Source organism: Schistocerca gregaria, unplaced genomic scaffold (assembly GCF_023897955.1).
Source record: "Schistocerca gregaria isolate iqSchGreg1 unplaced genomic scaffold, iqSchGreg1.2 ptg000180l, whole genome shotgun sequence".
Classification (NCBI taxonomy): domain Eukaryota; kingdom Metazoa; phylum Arthropoda; class Insecta; order Orthoptera; family Acrididae; genus Schistocerca; species Schistocerca gregaria.
Window position 1 is genome coordinate 12,127,625 of NW_026061730.1, and position 16,513 is coordinate 12,144,137.

The window sequence follows — 16,513 nt, forward strand, 5'->3', positions numbered from 1 at the left end:
TGCTACATTAAAACGGTATGTTTCTTTTTCAGAACTGGAAAAACACGACCGTGACAGGATTCGAACCTGCAATCTTCGGATCCGAAGTCCGATGCCTTATCAATTAGGCCACACGGTCACTGACGACCAAGTATAACTTATATACGACTCATCTCGAAACGCTCACACCCCCTGATGAATTGTGCTTTCGTTCCACACAGCCGCTGCCCCTTACTCTTTCCCACCCATTCGTTACATTCAACCTCTTACGAGACCGACCAAACATAGACAGGAAAACAAGACCACACACTTTGCGCATTCGGAATCGATGGCAGGGTGTCCCTCGCCGCATTTGCTACGATGGCCATTTGCTACTTATGCAGAAGCGGCGGCGGCGGCGACGACGACGACGACGACGACGACGACGACCGCGAGAGGCTCTGAGATTTGTGAGAAATACATCTATAAAATGTAATTCAGACTGCCTCGTCCAACATTATGCCGCACCAATTTGGCAAATGCTTTATCTGCGCCATTCGCCTTAATCACATCTGAGAGTAATTATTAATAATACTCCTGTCGCTAATTGTTCCTCTTCACAGATACTGTTTGCTATACGGCCACGATGCGCAACTGATTTCCAAGATTCGTCTTCCTCCTGTGAGGATGGAACTCACGACCCCTGGTTTACTAGACCAATGCTCTACCACAGAGCGAAACAGGCGCCGCCTAGCGGCACTTTTGCGTACTTCGTCCGTATGGTCGTCTGAATCATCAGACTTCAGCTGACAACACTTCATATTTTCGACTAATATTAGCAGCTATGGCGACCCATTACTGCTTGGCTACACATCTGACACGTAGCCGATATTCTCTCCAACCAAAACCACCTGCACTTCAGAACATGACTTTCACACATGTCTACAAAATCACCTTCACCTTCAAATACAGTTTTCTTGCGACTGATTGAGACGTAGGTAAATTTTAAAGTTGCTATTTCCATTACATCACGTTAATCAGAAAATCGGTAATTTACATCTGCAGCGGAAAAAAATTCCGTTCCGCCCAGCGTAGGGCTCGAACCCACGACCCTGTGAATAAGAGTCTCATGCTCTACCGACTGGGCAAGCCGTGCTGCCTCGTTGGATACCTGTTGGGCAGCAGATCACACAGTACTCGTTTGGGTTGGTTGGTCCCATACAGAATCTCTCCATGCTGCCTAATGTTTTCCTAACGTCACACTCGTCACGTACTTCACTTTCATATCATATTCACTTCTGAGAGGTAAAGGAATTGCATGAAAATCTGCAGAGCTAGCGGCGTCAAAATTAACACACATACTTGATGTGACTCAAAAGTCGAACGAGTTACTTTCCGACGTTGTTTTAGATGTGCAAGTGCCAGTCACACCTCGCGGTGAGGCCACTCTGCCGACCAATTCGCTAGTTAACACCGGTCTTGTTGTGTGTGTTCAAGCTCAAGACCATCTCCATACACAAAATGGTCAACAGTAACATTCAGACGGTTTCGTACTGCTCAATTGCTACATTAAAACGGTATGTTGCTTTTTCAGAAATGGAAAAACACGACCGTGACAGGATTCGAACCTGCAATCTTCGGATCCGAAGTCCGACGCCTTATCCATTAGGCCACACGGTCACTGACGACCAAGTGTAACTTATATACGACCCATTTCGAACGCTCACACCCCCTGAGGAACTGTGTTTTCGTTCCACACAGCCCCTGCCCCTTACTCTTTTCCACCCATTCGTTACATTCAACCTCTTACGAGACCGACCAAACATAGACAGGAAAAGAAGACCACACACTTTGCGCATTCGGAATCGATGGCAGGGTGTTCCTCGCCGCATTTGCTACGATGGCCATTTGCTACTTCTGCAGAAGCGGCGGCGGCGGCGACGACGACGACGACGACCGCGAGAGGCTCTGAGATTTGTGAGAAATACATCTATAAAATGTAATTCAGACTGCCTCGTCCAACATTATGCCGCACCGCTTTGGCAAATGCTTTATCTGCGCCATTCGCCTTAATCACATCTGAGAGTAATTCTTAATAATACTCCTGTCGCTAATTGTTCCTCATCACAGATACTGTTTGCTATACGGCCACGATGCGCAACTGATTTCCAAAATTCGTCTTCCTCCTGTGAGGATGGAACTCACGACCCCTGGTTTACTAGACCAATGCTCTACCACTGACCTAAACAGGCGCCGCCTAGCGGCAACGTTTGCGTACTTCATCCGTACGGTTGTCTGAATCATCAGACTTCAGCTGACAACACTTCATATTTTCGACTAATATTAGCAGCTATGGCGACCCATTACTGCTTGGCTACACATCTGACACGTAGCCGTGTTCTCTCCAACCAAAACCACTTGCACTTCAGAACATGACTTTCACACATGTCTACAAAATCACCTTCACTTCAAATACAGTTTTCTTGCGACTGATGGAGACGTAGGCAAATTTATAGTTGCTATTTCCATTACATCACGTTAATCAGAAAATCGGTAATTTACATCTGCAGCGGAAAAAAATTCCGTTCCAGCCAGCGTAGTGCTCGAACCCACGACCCTGTGAATAAGAGTCTCATGCTCTACCGACTGAGCTACCCGTGCTGCCTCGTTGGATACCTGCTGGTCAGCAGTTCACACAGTAATCGTTTGGGTTGGGTGGTCCCATACAGAATCTCTCCATGCTCCCTAATGTTTTCCTAACGTCACACTCGTCACGTACTTCACTTTTATTTCATAATCATTTCTGAGAGGTAAAGGAATTGCATGACAATCTGCAGAGCTAGCGGCGTCAAAATTAACACACGTACTTGGTGTGACTCAAAAGCCGAACGAGTTACGTTGTTTTAGATGTGCAAGTGCCAGTCAAAACTCGCGGTGAGGGCACTCTGCCGACCATTTCGCTAGTTAACACCGGTCTTGTTGTGTGTGTTTCAGGTTCAAGATCATCTCCAAGTACAAAATGGTCAACAGCAACATTCAGACGGTCTCGTACTGCTCAATTGCTACATTAAACCGGTATGTTTCTTTTTCAGAACTGGAAAAACACGACCGTGACAGGATTCGAACCTGCAATCTTCGGATCCAAAGTCCGATGCCTTATCCATTAGGCCACACGGTCACTGACGACAAAGTATAACTTATATACGACTCATCTCGAAACGCTCACACCCCCTGAGGAATTGTGCTTTCGTTCCACACAGCCGCTGCCCCTTACTCTTTCCCACCCATTCGTTACATTCAACCTCTTACGAGACCGACCAAACATAGACAGGAAAACAAGACCACACACTTTGCGCATTCGGAATCGATGGCAGGGTGTCCCTCGCCGCATTTGCTACGATGGCATTTTGCTACTTCTGCAGAAGCGACGACGACGACGACGACGACGACCGCGAGAGGCTCAGAGATATGTGAGAAATACATCTATAAAATGTAATTTAGACTGCCTCGTCCCACCTTATGCTATACCGCTTTGGCAAATGCTTTATCTGCTCCATTCGCCTTAATCACATCTGAGAGTAATTCTTAATAATACGCCTGTCGCTAATTGTTCCTCATCACAGATACTGCTTTCTATACGGCCACGACGCGCAACTGATTTCCAAGATTCGTCTTCCTCCTGTGAGGATGGAACTCACGACCCCTGGTTTACTAGACAAATGCTCTACCACAGAGCGAAACAGGCGCCGCCTAGCGGCACTTTTGCGTACTTCGTCCGTATGGTCGTCTGAATCATCAGACTTCAGCTGACAACACTTCATATTTTCGACTAATATTAGCAGCTATGGCGACCCATTACTGCTTGGCTACACATCTGACACGTAGCCGATATTCTCTTCAACCAAAACCACCTGCACTTCAGAACATGACTTTCACACATGTCTACAAAATCACCTTCACCTTCAAATACAGTTTTCTTGCGACTGATTGAGACGTAGGCTAATTGTAAAGTTGCTATTTCCATTACATCACGTTAATCAGAAAATCGGTAATCTACATCTGCAGCGGAGAAAAATTCCGTTCCGCCCAGCGTAGGGCTCGAACCCAGGACCCTGTGAATAACAGTCTCATGGTCTGACGACTGAGCAAGCCGTGCTGCCTCGTTGGATACCTGTTGGGCAGCAGATCACACAGTACTCGTTTGGGTTGGTTGGTCCCATACAGAATCTCTCCATGCTGCCTAATGTTTTCCTAACGTCACACTCGTCACGTACTTCACTTTCATATCATATTCACTTCTGAGAGGTAAAGGAATTGCATGAAAATCTGCAGAGCTAGCGGCGTCAAAATTAACACACATACTTGATGTTACTCAAAAGTCGAACGAGTTACTTACCGACGTTGTTTTAGATGTGCAAGTGCCAGTCACACCTCGCGGTGAGGCCACTCTGCCGACCATTTCGCTAGTTAACACCTGTCTTCTTGTGTGTGTTCAAGCTCAAGACCATCTCCATACACAAAATTGTCAACAGCAACATTCAGACGGTTTCGTACTGCTCAATTGCTACATTAAAACGGTATGTTGCTTTTTCAGAAATGGAAAAACACGACCGTGACAGGACTCGAACCTGCAATCTTCGGATCCGAAGTCCGACGCCTTATCCATTAGGCCACACGGTCACTGACGACCAAGTGTAACTTATATACGACCCATTTCGAAACGCTCACACCCCCTGAGGAACTGTGCTTTCGTTCCACACAGCCCCTGCCCCTTACTCTTTTCCACCCATTCGTTACATTCAACCTCTTACGAGACCGACCAAACATACACAGGAAAAGATGACCACACACTTTGCGCATTCGGAATCGATGGCAGGGTGTCCCTCGCCGCATTTGCTACGATGGCCATTTGCTACTTCTGCAGAAGCGGCGGCGGCGACGACGACGACGACGACGACGACGACGACGACGACGACGACGACGACCGCGAGAGGCTCAGAGATTTGTGAGAAATACGTCTATAAAATGTAATTCAGACTGCCTCGTCCCACCTTATGCTATACCGCTTTGGCAAATGCTTTATCTGCGCCATCCGCCTTAATCACATCTGAGAGTAATTCTTAATAATACGCCTGTCGCTAATTGTTCCTCATCACAGATACTGCTTTCTATACGGCCACGACGCGCAACTGATTTCCAAGATTCGTCTTCCTCCTGTGAGGATGGAACTCACGACCCCTGGTTTACTAGACCAATGCTCTACCACAGAGCGAAACAGGCGCCGCCTAGCGGCACTTTTGCGTACTTCGACCGAATGGTCGTCTGAATCATCAGACTTCAGCTGACAACACTTCATATTTTCGACTAATATTAGCAGCTATGGCGACCCATTACTGCTTGGCTACACATCTGACACATAGCCGATATTCTCTCCAAACAAAACCACTTGCACTTCAGAACATGACTTTTCACACATGTCTACAAAATCACCTTCACCTTCAAATACAGTTTTCTTGCGACTGATGGAGACGTAGGCAAATTTTAAAGTTGCTATTTCCATTACATCACGTTAATCAGAAAATCGGTAATTTACATCTGCAGCGGAAAAAAATTCCGTTCCGACCAGCGTAGGGCTCGTACCCACGACACTGTGAATAAGAGTCTCATGCTCTACCGACTGAGCTAGCCGTGCTGCCTCGTTGGATACCTGCTGGGCAGCAGATCACACAGTACTCGTTTGGGTTGGTTGGTCCCATACAGAATCTCTCCATGCTGCCTAATGTTTTCCTAACGTCACACTCGTAACGTACTTCACTTTTATATCATATTCACTTCTGAGAGGTAAAGGAATTGCATGAAAATCTGCAGAGCTAGCGGCGTCAAAATTAACACACATACTTGATGTGACTCAAAAGTCGAACGAGTTACTTTCCGACGTTGTTTTAGATGTGCAAGTGCCAGTCACACCTCGCGGTGAGGCCACTCTGCCGTTCATTTCGCTAGTTAACACCTGTCTTGTTGTGTGTGTTTCAAGCTCAAGACCATCTCCAAGCACAAAATGCTCAACAGCAACATTCAGACGGTTTCGTACTGCTCAATTGCTACATTAAAACGATATGTTTCTTTTTCAGAACTGGAGAAACACGACCGTGACAGGATTCGAACCTGCAATCTTCGGATCCGAAGTCCGACGCCTTATCCATTTTTTTTTTTTTTTTTTTTTTGCATTTTGTTCGTCATTGATCGTTGTTTGGTCGTTGCGGACGTCTCAAGACATCCTGTTCAAGTTCTGTGGTTGATCCTTCCACTCAGTTTTTTATTACAGAAGCCAATCGGCTCTCTGACCGAACACGCTGAGCTACCGTGCCGGCATCCATTAGGCCACACGGTCACTGACGACCAAGTGTAACTTATATACGACCCATTTCGAAACGCTCACATCCCCTGAGGAACTGTGTTTTCGTTCCACACAGGCCCTGCCCCTTACTCTTTTCCACCCATTCGTTACATTCAACCTCTTACGAGACCGACCAAACATACACAGGAAAAGAAGACCACACACTTTGCGCATTCGGAGTCGATGGCAGGGTGTCCCTCGCCGCATTTGCTACGCTGGCCATTTGCTACTTCTGCAGAAGCGGCGGCAGCGGCGACGACGACGACGACGACGAAGACGACGACCGCGAGAGGCTCTGAAATTTGTGAGAAATACATCTATAAAATGTAATTCAGACTTCCTCGTCTCACCTTATGCTAAACCGCTTTGGCAAATGCTTTATCTGCGCCATTCGCCTTAATCACATCTGAGAGTAATTCTTAATAACACGCCTGTCGCTAATTGTTCCTCATCACAGATACTGCTTTCTATACGGCCACGACGCGCAACTGATTTCCAAGATTCGTCTTCCTACTGTGAGGATGGAACTCACGACCCCTGGTTTACTAGACCAATGCTCTACCACTGACCTAAACAGGCGCAGCCTAGCGGCACTTTTGCGTACTTCGTCCGTACGGTTGTCTGAATCATCAGACTTCAGCTGACAACACTTCATATTTTCGACTAATATTTGCAGCAATGGCGACCCATTACTGCTTGGCTACACATCTGACACGTAGCCGTGTTCTCTCCAACCAAAACCACTTGCACTTCAGAACATGACTTTCACACATGTCTACAAAATCACCTTCACTTCAAATACAGTTTTCTTGCGACTGATGGAGACGTAGGCAAATTTATAGTTGCTATTTCCATTACATCACGTTAATCAGAAAATCGGTAATTTACATCTGCAGCGGAAAAAAATTCCGTTCCGGCCAGCGTAGGGCTCGAACCCACGCCCCTGTGAATAAGAGTCTCATGTTCTACCGACTGAGCTAGCCGTGCTGCCTCGTTGGATACCTGCTGGGCAGCAGATCACACAGTAATCGTTTGGGTTGGGTGGTCCCATACAGAATCTCTCCATGCTGCCTAATGTTTTCCTAACGTCACACTCGTCACGTACTTCACTTTTATTTCATAATCATTTCTGAGAGGTAAAGGAATTGCATGACAATCTGCAGAGCTAGCGGCGTCAAAATTAACACACATACTTGATGTGACTCAAAAGCCGAACGAGTTACTTTCCGACGTTGTTTTAGATGTGCAAGTGCCAATCAAAACTCGCGGTGAGGGCACTCTGCCGACCATTTCGCTAGTTAACACCGGTCTTGTTGTGTGTGTTTCAGGTTCAAGACCATCTCCAAGTACAAAATGGTCAACAGCAACATTCAGACGGTTTCGTACTGCTCAATTGCTACATTAAAACGGTATGTTTCTTTTTCAGAAATGGAAAAACACGACCGTGACAGGATTCGAACCTGCAATCTTCGGATCCGAAGTCCGACGCCTTATCCATTAGGCCACACGGTCACTGACGACCAAGTGTAACTTATATACGACCCATTTCGAAACGCTCACACCCCCTGAGGAACTGTGTTTTCGTTCCACACAGCCCCTGCCCCTTACTCTTTTCCACCCATTCGTTACATTCAACCTCTTACGAGACCGACCAAACATACACAGGAAAAGAAGACCACACACTTTGCGCATTCGGAATCGATGGCAGGGTGTCCCTCGCCGCATTTGCTACGCTGGCCATTTGCTACTTCTGCAGAAGCGGCGGCGGCGGCGGCGGCGACGACGACGACGACGAAGACCGCGAGAGGCTCTGAGATTTGTGAGAAATACATCTATAAAATGTAATTCAGACTGCCTCGTCTCACCTTATGCTATACCGCTTTGGCAAATGCTTTATCTGCGCCATTCGCCTTAATCACATCTGAGAGTAATTCTTAATAATACGCCTGTCGCTAATTGTTCCTCATCACAGATACTGCTTTCTATACGGCCACGATGCGCAACTGATTTCCAAGATTCGTCTTCCTCCTGTGAGGATGGAACTCACGACCCCTGGTTTACTAGACCAATGCTCCACCACTGAGCTAAACATGCGCCGCCTAGCGGCACTTTTGCGTACTTCGTCCGTACGGTCGTCTGCATCATCAGACTTCAGCTGACAACACTTCATATTTTCGACTAATATTAGCAGCGATGGCTACCCATTACTGCTTGGCTACACATCTGACACGTAGCCGATATTCTCTCCAAACAAAACCACCTGCACTTCAGAACATGACTTTCACACATGTCTACAAAATCACCTTCACCTTCAAATACAGTTTTCTTGCGACTGATGGAGACGTAGGCAAATTTTAAAGTTGCTATTTCCATTACATCACGTTAACCAGAAAATCGGTTATTTACATCTGCAGCGGAAAAAATTCCGTTCCGCCCAGCGTAGGGCTTGAACCCACGATCCTGTGAATAAGAGTCTCATGCTCTACCGACTGAGCTAGCCGTGCTGCCTCGTTGGATACCTGCTGGCCAGCAGATCACACAGTAATCGTTTGGGTTGGGTGGTCCCATACAGAATCTCCCCATGCTGCCTAATGTTTTCCTAACGTCACACTCGTCACGTACTTCACTTTTATTTCATAATCATTTCTGAGAGGTAAAGGAATTGCATGACAATCTGCAGAGCTAGCGGCGTCAAAATTAACACACATACTTGATGTGACTCAAAAGCCGAACGAGTTACTTTCCGACGTTGTTTTAGATGTGCAAGTGCCAGTCACACCTCGCGGTGAGGCCACTCTGCCGTTCATTTCGCTAGTTAACACCGGTCTTGTTGTGTGTGTTTCAGGTTCAAGATCATCTCCAAGTACAAAATGGTCAACAGCAACATTCAGACGGTTTCGTACTGCTCAATTGCTACATTAAAACGGTATGTTTCTTTTTCAGAAATGGAAAAACACGACCGTAACAGGATTCGAACCTGCAATCTTCGGATCCGAAGTCCAACGCCTTATCCATTAGGCCACACGGTCACTGACGACCAAGTGTAACTTATATACGACCCATTTCGAAACGCTCACATCCCCTGAGGAACTGTGTTTTCGTTCCACACAGCCCCTGCCCCTTACTCTTTTCCACCCATTCGTTACATTCAACCTCTTACGAGACCGACCAAACATACACAGGAAAAGAAGACCACACACTTTGCGCATTCGGAATCGATGGCAGGGTGTCCCTCGCCGCATTTGCTACGCTGGCCATTTGCTACTTCTGCAGAAGCGGCGGCGGCAACGACGACGACGACGACGACGACGACGACCGCGAGAGGCTCTGAAATTTGTGAGAAATACATCTATAAAATGTAATTCAGACTGCCTCGTCTCACCTTATGCTAAACCGCTTTGGCAAAAGCTTTATCTGCGCCATTCGCCTTAATCACATCTGAGAGTAATTCTTAATAATACGCCTGTCGCTAATTGTTCCTCATCACAGATACTGCTTTCTATACGGCCACGACGCGCAACTGATTTCCAAGATTCGTCTTCCTCCTGTGAGGATGGAACTCACGACCCCTGGTTTACTAGACCAATGCTCTACCACTGACCTAAACAGGCGCCGCTTAGCGGCACTCTTGCGTACTTCGTCCGTACGGTTGTCTGAATCATCAGACTTCAGCTGACAACACTTCATATTTTCGACTAATATTTGCAGCAATGGCGACCCATTACTGCTTGGCTACACATCTGACACGTAGCCGTGTTCTCTCCAACCAAAACCACTTGCACTTCAGAACATGACTTTCACACATGTCTACAAAATCACCTTCACTTCAAATACAGTTTTCTTGCGACTGATGGAGACGTAGGCAAATTTATAGTTGCTATTTCCATTACATCACGTTAATCAGGAAATCGGTAATTTACATCTGCAGCGGAAAAAAATTCCGTTCCGGCCAGCGTAGCGCTCGAACCCACGACCCTGTGAATAAGAGTCTCATGCTCTACCGACTGAGCTAGCCGTGCTGCCTCGTTGGATACCTGCTGGGCAGCAGATCACACAGTAATCGTTTGGGTTGGGTGGTCCCATACAGAATCTCTCCATGCTTCCTAATGTTTTCCTAACGTCACACTCGTCACGTACTTCACTTTTATTTCATAATCATTTCTGAGAGGTAAAGGAATTGCATGACAATCTGCAGAGCTAGCGGCGTCAAAATTAACACACATACTTGATGTGACTCAAAAGCCGAACGAGTTACTTTCCGACGTTGTTTTAGATGTGCAAGTGCCAATCAAAACTCGCGGTGAGGGCACTCTGCCGACCATTTCGCTAGTTAACACCGGTCTTGTTGTGTGTGTTTCAGGTTCAAGACCATCTCCAAGTACAAAATGGTCAACAGCAACATTCAGACGGTTTCGTACTGCTCAATTGCTACATTAAAACGGTATGTTTCTTTTTCAGAAATAGAAAAACACGACCGTGACAGGATTCGAACCTGCAATCTTCGGATCCGAAGTCCGACGCCTTATCCATTAGGCCACACGGTCACTGACGACCAAGTGTAACTTATATACGACCCATTTCGAAACGCTCACACCCCCTGAGGAACTGTGTTTTCGTTCCACACAGCCCCTGCCCCTTACTCTTTTCCACCCATTCGTTACATTCAACCTCTTACGAGACCGACCAAACATACACAGGAAAAGAAGACCACACACTTTGCGCATTCGGAATCGATGGCAGGGTGTCCCTCGCCGCATTTGCTACGCTGGCCATTTGCTACTTCTGCAGAAGCGGCGGCGACGGCGGCGGCGGCGACGACGACGACGACGACGACGACGACGACGACGAAGACCGCGAGAGGCTCTGAGATTTGTGAGAAATACATCTATAAAATGTAATTCAGACTGCCTCGTCTCACCTTATGCTATACCGCTTTGGCAAATGCTTTATCTGCGCCATTCGCCTTAATCACATCTGAGAGTAATTCTTAATAATACGCCTGTCGCTAATTGTTCCTCATCACAGATACTGCTTTCTATACGGCCACGATGCGCAACTGATTTCCAAGATTCGTCTTCCTCCTGTGAGGATGGAACTCACGACCCCTGGTTTACTAGACCAATGCTCCACCACTGAGCTAAACATGCGCCGCCTAGCGGCACTTTTGCGTACTTCGTCCGTACGGTCGTCTGCATCATCAGACTTCAGCTGACAACACTTCATATTTTCGACTAATATTAGCAGCTATGGCTACCCATTACTGCTTGGCTACACATCTGACACGTAGCCGATATTCTCTCCAAACAAAACCACCTGCACTTCAGAACATGACTTTCACACATGTCTACAAAATCACCTTCACCTTCAAATACAGTTTTCTTGCGACTGATGGAGACGTAGGCAAATTTTAAAGTTGCTATTTCCATTACATCACGTTAATCAGAAAATCGGTTATTTACATCTGCAGCGGAAAAAATTCCGTTCCGCCCAGCGTAGGGCTTGAACCCACGATCCTGTGAATAAGGGTCTCATGCTCTACCGACTGAGCTAGCCGTGCTGCCTCGTTGGATACCTGCTGGCCAGCAGATCACACAGTAATCGTTTGGGTTGGGTGGTCCCATACAGAATCTCCCCATGCTGCCTAATGTTTTCCTAACGTCACACTCGTCACGTACTTCACTTTTATTTCATAATCATTTCTGAGAGGTAAAGGAATTGCATGACAATCTGCAGAGCTAGCGGCGTCAAAATTAACACACATACTTGATGTGACTCAAAAGCCGAACGAGTTACTTTCCGACGTTGTTTTAGATGTGCAAGTGCCAGTCACACCTCGCGGTGAGGCCACTCTGCCGTTCATTTCGCTAGTTAACACCTGTCTTGTTGTGTGTGTTTCAAGCTCAAGACCATCTCCAAGCACAAAATGCTCGACGGCAACATTCAGACGGTTTCGTACTGCTCAATTACTACATTAAAAAGATATGTTTCTTTTTCAGATATGGAAAAACACGACCGTGACAGGATTCGAACCTGCAATCTTCGGATCCGAAGTCCGACGCCTTATCCATTAGGCCACACGGTCACTGACGACCAAGTATAACTTATATACGACCCATTTCGAAACGCTCACACCCCCTGAGGAACTGTGTTTTCGTTCCACACAGGCCCTGCCCCTTACTCTTTTCCACCCATTCGTTACATTCAACCTCTTACGAGACCGACCAAACATACACAGGAAAAGAAGACCACACACTTTGCGCATTCGGAATCGATGGCAGGGTGTCCCTCGCCGCATTTGCTACGCTGGCCATTTGCTACTTCTGCAGAAGCGGCGGCAGCGGCGACGACGACGACGACGACGACCGCGAGAGGCTCTGAAATTTGTGAGAAATACATCTATAAAATGTAATTCAGACTTCCTCGTCTCACCTTATGCTAAACCGCTTTGGCAAATGCTTTATCTGCGCCATTCGCCTTAATCACATCTGAGAGTAATTCTTAATAACACGCCTGTCGCTAATTGTTCCTCATCACAGATACTGCTTTCTATACGGCCACGACGCGCAACTGATTTCCAAGATTCGTCTTCCTCCTGTGAGGATGGAACTCACGACCCCTGGTTTACTAGACCAATGCTCTACCACTGACCTAAACAGGCGCAGCCTAGCGGCACTTTTGCGTACTTCGTCCGTACGGTTGTCTGAATCATCAGACTTCAGCTGACAACACTTCATATTTTCGACTAATATTTGCAGCAATGGCGACCCATTACTGCTTGGCTACACATCTGACACGTAGCCGTGTTCTCTCCAACCAAAACCACTTGCACTTCAGAACATGACTTTCACACATGTCTACAAAATCACCTTCACTTCAAATACAGTTTTCTTGCGACTGATGGAGACGTAGGCAAATTTATAGTTGCTATTTCCATTACATCACGTTAATCAGAAAATCGGTAATTTACATCTGCAGCGGAAAAAAATTCCGTTCCGGCCAGCGTAGGGCTCGAACCCACGACCCTGTGAATAAGAGTCTCATGCTCTACCGACTGAGCTAGCCGTGCTGCCTCGTTGGATACCTGATTGGCAGCAGATCACACAGTAATCGTTTGGGTTGGGTGGTCCCATACAGAATCTCCCCATGCTGCCTAATGTTTTCCTAACGTCACACTCGTCACGTACTTCACTTTTATTTCATAATCATTTCTGAGAGGTAAAGGAATTGCATGACAATCTGCAGAGCTAGCGGCGTCAAAATTAACACACATACTTGATGTGACTCAAAAGCCGAACGAGTTACTTTCCGACGTTGTTTTAGATGTGCAAGTGCCAGTCACACCTCGCGGTGAGGCCACTCTGCCGTTCATTTCGCTAGTTAACACCGGTCTTGTTGTGTGTGTTTCAGGTTCAAGATCATCTCCAAGTACAAAATGGTCAACAGCAACATTCAGACGGTTTCGTACTGCTCAATTGCTACATTAAAACGGTATGTTTCTTTTTCAGAAATGGAAAAACACGACCGTAACAGGATTCGAACCTGCAATCTTCGGATCCGAAGTCCAACGCCTTATCCATTAGGCCACACGGTCACTGACGACCAAGTGTAACTTATATACGACCCATTTCGAAACGCTCACATCCCCTGAGGAACTGTGTTTTCGTTCCACACAGCCCCTGCCCCTTACTCTTTTCCACCCATTCGTTACATTCAACCTCTTACGAGACCGACCAAACATACACAGGAAAAGAAGACCACACACTTTGCGCATTCGGAATCGATGGCAGGGTGTCCCTCGCCGCATTTGCTACGCTGGCCATTTGCTACTTCTGCAGAAGCGGCGGCGGCAACGACGACGACGACGACGACGACGACGACGACGACGACCGCGAGAGGCTCTGAAATTTGTGAGAAATACATCTATAAAATGTAATTCAGACTTCCTCGTCTCACCTTACGCTAAACCGCTTTGGCAAAAGCTTTATCTGCGCCATTCGCCTTAATCACATCTGAGAGTAATTCTTAATAATACGCCTGTCGCTAATTGTTCCTCATCACAGATACTGCTTTCTATACGGCCACGACGCGCAACTGATTTCCAAGATTCGTCTTCCTCCTGTGAGGATGGAACTCACGACCCCTGGTTTACTAGACCAATGCTCTACCACTGACCTAAACAGGCGCCGCTTAGCGGCACTTTTGCGTACTTCGTCCGTACGGTTGTCTGAATCATCAGACTTCAGCTGACAACACTTCATATTTTCGACTAATATTTGCAGCAATGGCGACCCATTACTGCTTGGCTACACATCTGACACGTAGCCGTGTTCTCTCCAACCAAAACCACTTGCACTTCAGAACATGACTTTCACACATGTCTACAAAATCACCTTCACTTCAAATACAGTTTTCTTGCGACTGATGGAGACGTAGGCAAATTTATAGTTGCTATTTCCATTACATCACGTTAATCAGGAAATCGGTAATTTACATCTGCAGCGGAAAAAAATTCCGTTCCGGCCAGCGTAGGGCTCGAACCCACGACCCTGTGAATAAGAGTCTCATGCTCTACCGACTGAGCTAGCCGTGCTGCCTCGTTGGATACCTGATTGGCAGCAGATCACACAGTAATCGTTTGGGTTGGGTGGTCCCATACAGAATCTCTCCATGCTTCCTAATGTTTTCCTAACGTCACACTCGTCACGTACTTCACTTTTATTTCATAATCATTTCTGAGAGGTAAAGGAATTGCATGACAATCTGCAGAGCTAGCGGCGTCAAAATTAACACACATACTTGATGTGACTCAAAAGCCGAACGAGTTACTTTCCGACATTGTTTTAGATGTGCAAGTGCCAATCAAAACTCGCGGTGAGGGCACTCTGCCGACCATTTCGCTAGTTAACACCGGTCTTGTTGTGTGTGTTTCAGGTTCAAGACCATCTCCAAGTACAAAATGGTCAACAGCAACATTCAGACGGTTTCGTACTGCTCAATTGCTACATTAAAACGGTATGTTTCTTTTTCAGAAATGGAAAAACACGACCGTGACAGGATTCGAACCTGCAATCTTCGGATCCGAAGTCCGACGCCTTATCCATTAGGCCACACGGTCACTGACGACCAAGTGTAACTTATATACGACCCATTTCGAAACGCTCACACCCCCTGAGGAACTGTGTTTTCGTTCCACACAGCCCCTGCCCCTTACTCTTTTCCACCCATTCGTTACATTCAACCTCTTACGAGACCGACCAAACATACACAGGAAAAGAAGACCACACACTTTGCGCATTCGGAATCGATGGCAGGGTGTCCCTCGCCGCATTTGCTACGCTGGCCATTTGCTACTTCTGCAGAAGCGGCGGCGACGGCGGCGGCGACGACGACGACGACGACGACGACGACGACGACGACGATGACGACGAAGAGCGCGAGAGGCTCTGAGATTTGTGAGAAATACATCTATAAAATGTAATTCAGACTGCCTCGTCTCACCTTATGCTATACCGCTTTGGCAAATGCATTATCTGCGCCATTCGCCTTAATCACATCTGAGAGTAATTCTTAATAATACGCCTGTCGCTAATTGTTCCTCATCACAGATACTGCTTTCTATACGGCCACGATGCGCAACTGATTTCCAAGATTCGTCTTCCTCCTGTGAGGATGGAACTCACGACCCCTGGTTTACTAGACCAATGCTCCACCACTGAGCTAAACATGCGCCGCCTAGCGGCACTTTTGCGTACTTCGTCCGTACGGTCGTCTGCATCATCAGACTTCAGCTGACAACACTTCATATTTTCGACTAACATTAGCAGCGATGGCTACCCATTACTGCTTGGCTACACATCTGACACGTAGCCGATATTCTCTCCAAACAAAACCACCTGCACTTCAGAACATGACTTTCACACATGTCTACAAAATCACCTTCACCTTCAAATACAGTTTTCTTGCGACTGATGGAGACGTAGGCAAATTTTAAAGTTGCTATTTCCATTACATCACGTTAATCAGAAAATCGGTTATTTACATCTGCAGCGGAAAAAATTCCGTTCCGCCCAGCGTAGGGCTTGAACCCACGATCCTGTGAATAAGAGTCTCATGCTCTACCGACTGAGCTAGCCGTGCTGCCTCGTTGGATACCTGCTG

At 46.8% G+C, this 16,513-nt stretch overlaps 15 non-coding genes across 15 annotated transcripts; all 15 read right to left on the reverse strand.

The window, feature by feature from the left end:
* Positions 1–45: 45 nt before the first annotated feature.
* Positions 46–118, reverse strand: Trnar-ucg (transfer RNA arginine (anticodon UCG)). The gene has a single exon. It is a non-coding gene; the product is annotated as a tRNA-Arg (tRNA).
* A 1,447-nt stretch (positions 119–1,565) lies between these two features.
* Positions 1,566–1,638, reverse strand: Trnar-ucg (transfer RNA arginine (anticodon UCG)). The gene has a single exon. It is a non-coding gene; the product is annotated as a tRNA-Arg (tRNA).
* Positions 1,639–3,063: 1,425 nt separating this feature from the next.
* Trnaq-uug (transfer RNA glutamine (anticodon UUG)) lies at positions 3,064–3,136 on the reverse strand. Its single transcript has one exon. It is a non-coding gene; the product is annotated as a tRNA-Gln (tRNA).
* A 1,429-nt stretch (positions 3,137–4,565) lies between these two features.
* Positions 4,566–4,638, reverse strand: Trnar-ucg (transfer RNA arginine (anticodon UCG)). Its single transcript has one exon. It is a non-coding gene; the product is annotated as a tRNA-Arg (tRNA).
* Positions 4,639–7,794: 3,156 nt separating this feature from the next.
* Trnar-ucg (transfer RNA arginine (anticodon UCG)) lies at positions 7,795–7,867 on the reverse strand. Its single transcript has one exon. It is a non-coding gene; the product is annotated as a tRNA-Arg (tRNA).
* A 919-nt stretch (positions 7,868–8,786) lies between these two features.
* On the reverse strand, positions 8,787–8,859 carry Trnak-cuu (transfer RNA lysine (anticodon CUU)). Its single transcript has one exon. It is a non-coding gene; the product is annotated as a tRNA-Lys (tRNA).
* A 452-nt stretch (positions 8,860–9,311) lies between these two features.
* Positions 9,312–9,384, reverse strand: Trnar-ucg (transfer RNA arginine (anticodon UCG)). Its single transcript has one exon. It is a non-coding gene; the product is annotated as a tRNA-Arg (tRNA).
* A 1,442-nt stretch (positions 9,385–10,826) lies between these two features.
* Trnar-ucg (transfer RNA arginine (anticodon UCG)) lies at positions 10,827–10,899 on the reverse strand. The gene has a single exon. It is a non-coding gene; the product is annotated as a tRNA-Arg (tRNA).
* Positions 10,900–11,839: 940 nt separating this feature from the next.
* Trnak-cuu (transfer RNA lysine (anticodon CUU)) lies at positions 11,840–11,912 on the reverse strand. The gene has a single exon. It is a non-coding gene; the product is annotated as a tRNA-Lys (tRNA).
* A 452-nt stretch (positions 11,913–12,364) lies between these two features.
* On the reverse strand, positions 12,365–12,437 carry Trnar-ucg (transfer RNA arginine (anticodon UCG)). The gene has a single exon. It is a non-coding gene; the product is annotated as a tRNA-Arg (tRNA).
* Positions 12,438–13,348: 911 nt separating this feature from the next.
* Trnak-cuu (transfer RNA lysine (anticodon CUU)) lies at positions 13,349–13,425 on the reverse strand. The gene has a single exon. It is a non-coding gene; the product is annotated as a tRNA-Lys (tRNA).
* Positions 13,426–13,873: 448 nt separating this feature from the next.
* On the reverse strand, positions 13,874–13,946 carry Trnar-ucg (transfer RNA arginine (anticodon UCG)). The gene has a single exon. It is a non-coding gene; the product is annotated as a tRNA-Arg (tRNA).
* Positions 13,947–14,872: 926 nt separating this feature from the next.
* Trnak-cuu (transfer RNA lysine (anticodon CUU)) lies at positions 14,873–14,949 on the reverse strand. The gene has a single exon. It is a non-coding gene; the product is annotated as a tRNA-Lys (tRNA).
* Positions 14,950–15,397: 448 nt separating this feature from the next.
* Trnar-ucg (transfer RNA arginine (anticodon UCG)) lies at positions 15,398–15,470 on the reverse strand. Its single transcript has one exon. It is a non-coding gene; the product is annotated as a tRNA-Arg (tRNA).
* A 949-nt stretch (positions 15,471–16,419) lies between these two features.
* Positions 16,420–16,492, reverse strand: Trnak-cuu (transfer RNA lysine (anticodon CUU)). The gene has a single exon. It is a non-coding gene; the product is annotated as a tRNA-Lys (tRNA).
* Positions 16,493–16,513: the final 21 nt, after the last annotated feature.